This window comes from Hyperolius riggenbachi, chromosome 7 (assembly GCF_040937935.1).
Source record: "Hyperolius riggenbachi isolate aHypRig1 chromosome 7, aHypRig1.pri, whole genome shotgun sequence".
Lineage (NCBI taxonomy): Eukaryota > Metazoa > Chordata > Amphibia > Anura > Hyperoliidae > Hyperolius > Hyperolius riggenbachi.
The window spans coordinates 31959339-31969338 of NC_090652.1; the positions used below are offsets into that span (position 1 = coordinate 31959339).

Genomic DNA, 10000 nt, shown 5'->3' on the forward strand with positions numbered 1-10000 from the left:
AAGGTTGGACAGAGTTAAATGATAACTCTTAGAGACTAGAGATGGTCAATGAGACAGTAATAAATCCAGGTTGCATGCAAATTGAATTAATATTGTAGGCAGCTTGGAAATGCGTTAATCGTCAGGAAGTGTATTTGAATGTCCCACTTCCATGACGCTCACAATTTGCATAATAATCTGCATAAAAGATAGAATGATTAGCATGTTACGGACCATGGCCGCAAGAGACTCTTTCGTCAGACCCAGAAACTTCTCATTCTGCAGTTGCCATTTCTGCCACTGCATTAGACCCCAGCACATGTGTATTTGGCAGCAGATGTAGAAGCCAAAAGTTCTTCTGTTTTGCTAATTTGAGTGGAGGACTTACATTGTAGACATTTTGTAGCTTTTGCTGTTCTTTTGCAGGATCCTTTAAAATACGTATGGAAAGAAAAACCAAATTTACTTTGGATATGTAAAGAAAAGAACACTTCAGATATGTGGTTGCTTGGAGGGAGCATGTGAACTTTCACCAAGTTACTACGATTCTGCAGCATAACGGGATATTTTGATTATTGTAGTTCTCTTTATTACTGCCTTGAGAGTATTGGTTTAAGTAAAGAGATTAGAGAAAGAGCAAAGAACTAGATCATATCAAGGGGGCACTCGGATTTGAACCAAGGACCTCTTGATCTGCAGTCGAATGCTCTACCACTGAGCTATACCCCCACGCTCTGTTCAGCTTTTCTGACCATTTTAAATAGTTTCTCTCATGTAGTCCATGAAAACATTTGAAGCGTTAACTTGGAGTTTGTTAAGGTTGGACAGAGTTAAATGATAACTCTTAGAGACTAGAGATGGTCAATGAGACAGTAATAAATCCAGGTTGCATGCAAATTGAATTAATATTGTAGGCAGCTTGGAAATGCGTTAATCGTCAGGAAGTGCATTAGACCCCAGCACATGTGTATTTGGCAGCAGATGTAGAAGCCCAAAGTTCTTCTGCTTTGCTAATTTGAGTGGAGGACTTACATTGTAGACATTTTGTAGCTTTTGCTGTTCTTTTGCAGGATCCTTTAAAATACGTATGGAAAGAAAAAACAAATTTACTTTGAATATGTAAAGAAAAGAACACTTCAGAAATGTGGTTGCTTGGAGGGAGCATGTGAACTTTCACCAAGTTACTACGATTCTGCAGCATAAAAGGATATTTTGATTAACGTAGTTCTCTTTATTACTGCCTTGAGAGTATTGGTTTATGTAAAGAGTTTAGAGAAAGAGCAAAGAGCTAGATCATGTCAAAGGGGCACTCGAATTTTTGAACCAAGGACCTCTCGATCTGCAGTCGAATGCTCTACCACTGAGCTATACCCCCACGCTCTGTTCACCTTTTCTGACCATTTTAAATAGTTTCTCTCATGTAGTCCATGAAAGCATTTCAAGCGTTAACTTGGAGTTTGTTAAGGTTGGACAGAGTTAAATGATAACTCTTAGAGACTAGAGATGGTCAATGAGACAGTAATAAATCCAGGTTGCATGCAAATTGAATTAATATTGTAGGCAGCTTGGAAATGCGTTAATCGTCAGGAAGTGCATTAGACCCCAGCACATGTGTATTTGGCAGCAGATGTAGAAGCCCAAAGTTCTTCTGCTTTGCTAATTTGAGTGGAGGACTTACATTGTAGACATTTTGTAGCTTTTGCTGTTCTTTTGCAGGATCCTTTAAAATACGTATGGAAAGAAAAAACAAATTTACTTTGAATATGTAAAGAAAAGAACACTTCAGAAATGTGGTTGCTTGGAGGGAGCATGTGAACTTTCACCAAGTTACTACGATTCTGCAGCATAACGGGATATTTTGATTAACGTAGTTCTCTTTATTACTGCCTTGAGAGTATTGGTTTATGTAAAGAGTTTAGAGAAAGAGCAAAGAGCTAGATCATGTCAAGGGGGCACTCGGATTTGAACCAAGGACCTCTCAAACTGCAGTCGAATGCTCTACCACTGAGCTATAACCCCACGCTCTGTTCACCTTTTCTGACCATTTTAAATAGTTTCTCTCATGTAGTCCATGAAAGCATTTCAAGCGTTAAAGGGGAACTGAAGAGAGAGGTATATGGGGGCTGTCATGTTTATTTCCTTTTAATCAACACCAGTTGCCTGGCAGCCCTGCTGGTCTATTTCTCTGCAGTAGTATCTGAATAAAACTAGAAACAAGCATGCAGCTAGTCTTGTCAGATCAGACATATAAGTCTGAACCACTGAAACACCTGATCTGCTGCATGCTTGTTCAGGGGCTATGGCTAATAGTATTAGAGGCAGAGGATCAGCAGGGCTGCCAGGCAACTGGTATTGTCTAAAAGGAAATAAACATGACAGCCTCCATATACCTCTCTCTTCAGTTCCCCTTTAACTTGGAGTTTGTTAAGGTTGGACAGAGTTAAATGATAACTCTTAGAGACTAGAGATGGTCAATGAGACAGTAATAAATCCAGGTTGCATGCAAATTGAATTAATATTGTAGGCAGCTTGGAAATGCGTTAATCGTCAGGAAGTGTATTTGAATGTCCCACTTCCATGACGCTCACAATTTGCATAATAATCTGCATAAAAGATAGAATGATGAGCATGTTACGGACCATGGCCGCAAGAGACTCTTTCGTCAGACCCAGAAACTTCTCATTCTGCAGTTGCCATTTCTGCCACTGCATTAGACCCCAGCACATGTGTATTTGGCAGCAGATGTAGAAGCCAAAAGTTCTTCTGTTTTGCTAATTTGAGTGGAGGACTTACATTGTAGACATTTTGTAGCTTTTGCTGTTCTTTTGCAGGATCCTTTAAAATACGTATGGAAAGAAAAACCAAATTTACTTTGGATATGTAAAGAAAAGAACACTTCAGATATGTGGTTGCTTGGAGGGAGCATGTGAACTTTCACCAAGTTACTACGATTCTGCAGCATAACGGGATATTTTGATTATTGTAGTTCTCTTTATTACTGCCTTGAGAGTATTGGTTTAAGTAAAGAGATTAGAGAAAGAGCAAAGAACTACATCATATCAAGGGGGCACTCGGATTTGAACCAAGGACCTCTTGATCTGCAGTCGAATGCTCTACCACTGAGCTATACCCCCACGCTCTGTTCAGCTTTTCTGACCATTTTAAATAGTTTCTCTCATGTAGTCCATGAAAACATTTCAAGCGTTAACTTGGAGTTTGTTAAGGTTGGACAGAGTTAAATGATAACTCTTAGAGACTAGAGATGGTCAATGAGACAGTAATAAATCCAGGTTGCATGCAAATTGAATTAATATTGTAGGCAGCTTGGAAATGCGTTAATCGTCAGGAAGTGCATTAGACCCCAGCACATGTGTATTTGGCAGCAGATGTAGAAGCCCAAAGTTCTTCTGCTTTGCTAATTTGAGTGGAGGACTTACATTGTAGACATTTTGTAGCTTTTGCTGTTCTTTTGCAGGATCCTTTAAAATACGTATGGAAAGAAAAAACAAATTTACTTTGGATATGTAAAGAAAAGAACACTTCAGAAATGTGGTTGCTTGGAGGGAGCATGTGAACTTTCACCAAGTTACTACGATTCTGCAGCATAACGGGATATTTTGATTAACGTAGTTCTCTTTATTACTGCCTTGAGAGTATTGGTTTATGTAAAGAGTTTAGAGAAAGAGCAAAGAGCTAGATCATGTCAAGGGGGCACTCGGATTTAAACCAAGGACCTCTCGATCTGCAGTCGAATGCTCTACCACTGAGCTGTACCCCCACACTCTGTTCAGCTTTTCTGACCATTTTAAATAGTTTCTCCCATGTAGTCCATGAAAGCATTTCAAGCGTTAACTTGGAGTTTGTTAAGGTTGGACAGAGTTAAATGATAACTCTTAGAGACTAGAGATGGTCAATGAGACAGTAATAAATCCAGGTTGCATGCAAATTGAATTAATATTGTAGGCAGCTTGGAAATGCGTTAATCGTCAGGAAGTGTATTTGAATGTCCCACTTCCATGACGCTCACAATTTGCATAATAATCTGCATGAAAGCTAGAATGATGAGCATGTTACGGACCATGGTCGCAAGAGACACTTTCGTCAGACCCAGAAACTTCTCATTCTGCAGTTGCCATTTTTGCCACTGCATTAGACCCCAGCACATGTGTATTTGGCAGCAGATGTAGAAGCCCAAAGTTCTTCTGCTTTGCTAATTTGAGTGGAGGACTTACATTGTAGACATTTTGTAGCTTTTGCTGTTCATTTGCAGGATCCTTTAAAATACGTATGGAAAGAAAAACCAAATTTACTTTGGATATGTAAAGAAAAGAACACTTCAGAAATGTGGTTGCTTGGAGGGAGCATGTGAACTTTCACCAAGCTACTACGATTCTGCAGCATAACAGGATATTTTGATTATTGTAGTTCTCTTTATTACTGCCTTGAGAGTATTGGTTTATGTAAAGAGATTAGAGAAAGAGCAAAGAGCTAGATCATGTCAAGGGGGCACTCGGATTTGAACCAAGGACCTCTCGATCTGCAGTCGAATGCTGTACCACTGAGCTATACCCCCACGCTCTGTTCAGCTTTTCTGACCATTTTAAATAGTTTCTCTCATGTAGTCCATGAAAGCATTTAAAGCGTTAACTTGGAGTTTGTTAAGGTTGGACAGAGTTAAATGATAACTCTTAGAGACTAGAGATGGTCAATGAGACAGTAATAAATCCAGGTTGCATGCAAATTGAATTAATATTGTAGGCAGCTTGGAAATGTGTTAATCGTCAGGAAGTGCATTAGACCCCAGCACATGTGTATTTGGCAGCAGATGTAGAAGCCCAAAGTTCTTCTGCTTTGCTAATTTGAGTGGAGGACTTACATTGTAGACATTTTGTAGCTTTTGCTGTTCTTTTGCAGGATCCTTTAAAATACGTATGGAAAGAAAAAACAAATTTACTTTGGATATGTAAAGAAAAGAACACTTCAGAAATGTGGTTGCTTGGAGGGAGCATGTGAACTTTCACCAAGTTACTACGATTCTGCAGCATAACGGGATATTTTGATTATTGTAGTTCTCTTTATTACTGCCTTGAGAGTATTGGTTTATGTAAAGAGATTAGAGAAAGAGCAAAGAGCTAGATCAAGTCAAGGGGGCACTCGGATTTGAACCAAGGACCTCTTGATCTGCAGTCGAATGCTCTACCACTGAGCTATACCCCCACGCTCTGTTCAGCTTTTCTGACCATTTTAAATAGTTTCTCTTATGTAGTCCATGAAAACATTTCAAGCGTTAACTTGGAGTTTGTTAAGGTTGGACAGAGTTAAATGATAACTCTAGAGACTAGAGATGGTCAATGAGACAGTAATAAATCCAGGTTGCATGCAAATTGAATTAATATTGTAGGCAGCTTGGAAATGCGTTAATCGTCAGGAAGTGTATTTGAATGTCCCACTTCCATGACGCTCACAATTTGCATAATAATCTGCATGAAAGCTAGAATGATGAGCATGTTACGGACCATGGCCGCAAGAGACACTTTCGTCAGACCCAGAAACTTCTCATTCTGCAGTTGCCATTTCTGCCACTGCATTAGACCCCAGCACATGTGTATTTGGCAGCAGATGTAGAAGCCCAAAGTTCTTCTGCTTTGCTAATTTGAGTGGAGGTCTTACATTGTAGACATTTTGTAGCTTTTGCTGTTCTTTTGCAGGATCCTTTAAAATACGTATGGAAAGAAAAACCAAATTTACTTTGGATATGTAAAGAAAAGAACACTTCAGATATGTGGTTGCTTGGAGGGAGCATGTGAACTGTCACCAAGTTACTACGATTCTGCCGCATAACGGGATATTTTGATTATTGTAGTTCTCTTTATTACTGCCTTGAGAGTATTGGTTTATGTAAAGAGATTAGAGAAAGAGCAAAGAGCTAGATCATATCAAGGGGGCACTCGGATTTGAACCAAGGACCTCTCGATCTGCAGTCGAATGCTCTACCACTGAGCTATACCCCCACGCTCTGTTCAGCTTTGCTGACCATTTTAAATAGTTTCTCTCATGTAGTCCATGAAAACATTTCAAGCGTTAACTTGGAGTTTGTTAAGGTTGGACAGAGTTAAATGATAACTCTTAGAGACTAGAGATGGTCAATGAGACAGTAATAAATCCAGGTTGCATGCAAATTGAATTAATATTGTAAGCAGCTTGGAAATGCATTAATCGTCAGGAAGTGTATTTGAATGTCCCACTTCCATGACGCTCACAATTTGCATAATAATCTGCATGAAAGCTAGAATGATGAGCATGTTACGGACCATGGCCGCAAGAGACACTTTCGTCAGACCCAGAAACTTCTCATTCTGCAGTTGCCATTTCTGCCACTGCATTAGCCCCCAGCACATGTGTATTTGGCAGCAGATGTAGAAGCCCAAAGTTCTTCTGCTTTGCTAATTTGAGTGGAGGACTTACAATGTACACATTTTGTAGCTTTTGCTGTTCATTTGCAGGATCCTTTAAAATACGTATGGAAAGAAAAAACAAATTTACTTTGAATATGTAAAGAAAAGAACACTTAAGAAATGTGGTTGCTTGGAGGGAGCATGTGAACTTTCACCAAGTTACTATGATTCTGCAGCATAACGGGATATTTTGATTAACGTAGTTCTCTTTGTTACTGCCTTATGAGTATTGGTTTATTTAAAGAGTTTAGAGAAAGAGCAAAGAGCTAGATCATGTCAAGGGGGCACTCAGATTTGAACCAAGGACCTCTCGATCTGCAGTCGAATGCTCTACCACTGAGCTATACCCCCACGCTCTGTTCAGCTTTTCTGACCATTTTAAATAGTTTCTCTCATGTAGTCCATGAAAGCATTTAAAGCGTTAACTTGGAGTTTGTTAAGGTTGGACAGAGTTAAATGATAACTCTTAGAGACTAGAGATGGTCAATGAGACAGTAATAAATCCAGGTTGCATGCAAATTGAATTAATATTGTAGGCAGCTTGGAAATGTGTTAATCGTCAGGAAGTGCATTAGACCCCAGCACATGTGTATTTGGCAGCAGATGTAGAAGCCCAAAGTTCTTCTGCTTTGCTAATTTGAGTGGAGGACTTACATTGTAGACATTTTGTAGCTTTTGCTGTTCTTTTGCAGGATCCTTTAAAATACGTATGGAAAGAAAAAACAAATTTACTTTGGATATGTAAAGAAAAGAACACTTCAGAAATGTGGTTGCTTGGAGGGAGCATGTGAACTTTCACCAAGTTACTACGATTCTGCAGCATAACGGGATATTTTGATTATTGTAGTTCTCTTTATTACTGCCTTGAGAGTATTGGTTTATGTAAAGAGATTAGAGAAAGAGCAAAGAGCTAGATCAAGTCAAGGGGGCACTCGGATTTGAACCAAGGACCTCTTGATCTGCAGTCGAATGCTCTACCACTGAGCTATACCCCCACGCTCTGTTCAGCTTTTCTGACCATTTTAAATAGTTTCTCTTATGTAGTCCATGAAAACATTTCAAGCGTTAACTTGGAGTTTGTTAAGGTTGGACAGAGTTAAATGATAACTCTAGAGACTAGAGATGGTCAATGAGACAGTAATAAATCCAGGTTGCATGCAAATTGAATTAATATTGTAGGCAGCTTGGAAATGCGTTAATCGTCAGGAAGTGTATTTGAATGTCCCACTTCCATGACGCTCACAATTTGCATAATAATCTGCATGAAAGCTAGAATGATGAGCATGTTACGGACCATGGCCGCAAGAGACACTTTCGTCAGACCCAGAAACTTCTCATTCTGCAGTTGCCATTTCTGCCACTGCATTAGACCCCAGCACATGTGTATTTGGCAGCAGATGTAGAAGCCCAAAGTTCTTCTGCTTTGCTAATTTGAGTGGAGGACTTACATTGTAGACATTTTGTAGCTTTTGCTGTTCTTTTGCAGGATCCTTTAAAATACGTATGGAAAGAAAAAACAAATTTACTTTGGATATGTAAAGAAAAGAACACTTCAGAAATGTGGTTGCTTGGAGGGAGCATGTGAACTTTCACCAAGTTACTACGATTCTGCAGCATAACGGGATATTTTGATTAACGTAGTTCTCTTTATTACTGCCTTGAGAGTATTGGTTTATGTAAAGAGTTTAGAGAAAGAGCAAAGAGCTAGATCATGTCAAGGGGGCACTCGGATTTGAACCAAGGACCTCTCGATCTGCAGTCGAATGCTCTACCACTGAGCTGTACCCCCACACTCTGTTCAGCTTTTCTGACCATTTTAAATAGTTTCTCTCATGTAGTCCATGAAAGCATTTCAAGCGTTAACTTGGAGTTTGTTAAGGTTGGACAGAGTTAAATGATAACTCTTAGAGACTAGAGATGGTCAATGAGACAGTAATAAATCCAGGTTGCATGCAAATTGAATTAATATTGTAGGCAGCTTGGAAATGCGTTAATCGTCAGGAAGTGTATTTGAATGTCCCACTTCCATGACGCTCACAATTTGCATAATAATCTGCATGAAAGCTAGAATGATGAGCATGTTACGGACCATGGTCGCAAGAGACACTTTCGTCAGACCCAGAAACTTCTCATTCTGCAGTTGCCATTTTTGCCACTGCATTAGACCCCAGCACATGTGTATTTGGCAGCAGATGTAGAAGCCCAAAGTTCTTCTGCTTTGCTAATTTGAGTGGAGGACTTACATTGTAGACATTTTGTAGCTTTTGCTGTTCATTTGCAGGATCCTTTAAAATACGTATGGAAAGAAAAACCAAATTTACTTTGGATATGTAAAGAAAAGAACACTTCAGAAATGTGGTTGCTTGGAGGGAGCATGTGAACTTTCACCAAGCTACTACGATTCTGCAGCATAACAGGATATTTTGATTATTGTAGTTCTCTTTATTACTGCCTTGAGAGTATTGGTTTATGTAAAGAGATTAGAGAAAGAGCAAAGAGCTAGATCATGTCAAGGGGGCACTCGGATTTGAACCAAGGACCTCTCGATCTGCAGTCGAATGCTCTACCACTGAGCTATACCCCCACGCTCTGTTCAGCTTTTCTGACCATTTTAAATAGTTTCTCTCATGTAGTCCATGAAAGCATTTAAAGCGTTAACTTGGAGTTTGTTAAGGTTGGACAGAGTTAAATGATAACTCTTAGAGACTAGAGATGGTCAATGAGACAGTAATAAATCCAGGTTGCATGCAAATTGAATTAATATTGTAGGCAGCTTGGAAATGTGTTAATCGTCAGGAAGTGCATTAGACCCCAGCACATGTGTATTTGGCAGCAGATGTAGAAGCCCAAAGTTCTTCTGCTTTGCTAATTTGAGTGGAGGACTTACATTGTAGACATTTTGTAGCTTTTGCTGTTCTTTTGCAGGATCCTTTAAAATACGTATGGAAAGAAAAAACAAATTTACTTTGGATATGTAAAGAAAAGAACACTTCAGAAATGTGGTTGCTTGGAGGGAGCATGTGAACTTTCACCAAGTTACTACGATTCTGCAGCATAACGGGATATTTTGATTATTGTAGTTCTCTTTATTACTGCCTTGAGAGTATTGGTTTATGTAAAGAGATTAGAGAAAGAGCAAAGAGCTAGATCAAGTCAAGGGGGCACTCGGATTTGAACCAAGGACCTCTTGATCTGCAGTCGAATGCTCTACCACTGAGCTATACCCCCACGCTCTGTTCAGCTTTTCTGACCATTTTAAATAGTTTCTCTTATGTAGTCCATGAAAACATTTCAAGCGTTAACTTGGAGTTTGTTAAGGTTGGACAGAGTTAAATGATAACTCTAGAGACTAGAGATGGTCAATGAGACAGTAATAAATCCAGGTTGCATGCAAATTGAATTAATATTGTAGGCAGCTTGGAAATGCGTTAATCGTCAGGAAGTGTATTTGAATGTCCCACTTCCATGACGCTCACAATTTGCATAATAATCTGCATGAAAGCTAGAATGATGAGCATGTTACGGACCATGGCCGCAAGAGACACTTTCGTCAGACCCAGAAACTT

General features: G+C 39.4%; 13 non-coding genes across 13 annotated transcripts; all 13 read right to left on the reverse strand.

Moving 5' to 3' along the window:
- Positions 1 to 636: 636 nt before the first annotated feature.
- On the reverse strand, positions 637 to 708 carry TRNAC-GCA (transfer RNA cysteine (anticodon GCA)). The gene has a single exon. It is a non-coding gene; the product is annotated as a tRNA-Cys (tRNA).
- A 572-nt stretch (positions 709 to 1280) lies between these two features.
- TRNAC-GCA (transfer RNA cysteine (anticodon GCA)) lies at positions 1281 to 1354 on the reverse strand. Its single transcript has one exon. It is a non-coding gene; the product is annotated as a tRNA-Cys (tRNA).
- Positions 1355 to 1926: 572 nt separating this feature from the next.
- Positions 1927 to 1998, reverse strand: TRNAC-GCA (transfer RNA cysteine (anticodon GCA)). Its single transcript has one exon. It is a non-coding gene; the product is annotated as a tRNA-Cys (tRNA).
- A 1043-nt stretch (positions 1999 to 3041) lies between these two features.
- On the reverse strand, positions 3042 to 3113 carry TRNAC-GCA (transfer RNA cysteine (anticodon GCA)). The gene has a single exon. It is a non-coding gene; the product is annotated as a tRNA-Cys (tRNA).
- Positions 3114 to 3685: 572 nt separating this feature from the next.
- Positions 3686 to 3757, reverse strand: TRNAC-GCA (transfer RNA cysteine (anticodon GCA)). Its single transcript has one exon. It is a non-coding gene; the product is annotated as a tRNA-Cys (tRNA).
- A 723-nt stretch (positions 3758 to 4480) lies between these two features.
- Positions 4481 to 4552, reverse strand: TRNAC-GCA (transfer RNA cysteine (anticodon GCA)). The gene has a single exon. It is a non-coding gene; the product is annotated as a tRNA-Cys (tRNA).
- Positions 4553 to 5124: 572 nt separating this feature from the next.
- TRNAC-GCA (transfer RNA cysteine (anticodon GCA)) lies at positions 5125 to 5196 on the reverse strand. Its single transcript has one exon. It is a non-coding gene; the product is annotated as a tRNA-Cys (tRNA).
- A 722-nt stretch (positions 5197 to 5918) lies between these two features.
- On the reverse strand, positions 5919 to 5990 carry TRNAC-GCA (transfer RNA cysteine (anticodon GCA)). The gene has a single exon. It is a non-coding gene; the product is annotated as a tRNA-Cys (tRNA).
- A 723-nt stretch (positions 5991 to 6713) lies between these two features.
- Positions 6714 to 6785, reverse strand: TRNAC-GCA (transfer RNA cysteine (anticodon GCA)). Its single transcript has one exon. It is a non-coding gene; the product is annotated as a tRNA-Cys (tRNA).
- A 572-nt stretch (positions 6786 to 7357) lies between these two features.
- TRNAC-GCA (transfer RNA cysteine (anticodon GCA)) lies at positions 7358 to 7429 on the reverse strand. The gene has a single exon. It is a non-coding gene; the product is annotated as a tRNA-Cys (tRNA).
- Positions 7430 to 8151: 722 nt separating this feature from the next.
- On the reverse strand, positions 8152 to 8223 carry TRNAC-GCA (transfer RNA cysteine (anticodon GCA)). The gene has a single exon. It is a non-coding gene; the product is annotated as a tRNA-Cys (tRNA).
- A 723-nt stretch (positions 8224 to 8946) lies between these two features.
- Positions 8947 to 9018, reverse strand: TRNAC-GCA (transfer RNA cysteine (anticodon GCA)). The gene has a single exon. It is a non-coding gene; the product is annotated as a tRNA-Cys (tRNA).
- Positions 9019 to 9590: 572 nt separating this feature from the next.
- On the reverse strand, positions 9591 to 9662 carry TRNAC-GCA (transfer RNA cysteine (anticodon GCA)). Its single transcript has one exon. It is a non-coding gene; the product is annotated as a tRNA-Cys (tRNA).
- Positions 9663 to 10000: the final 338 nt, after the last annotated feature.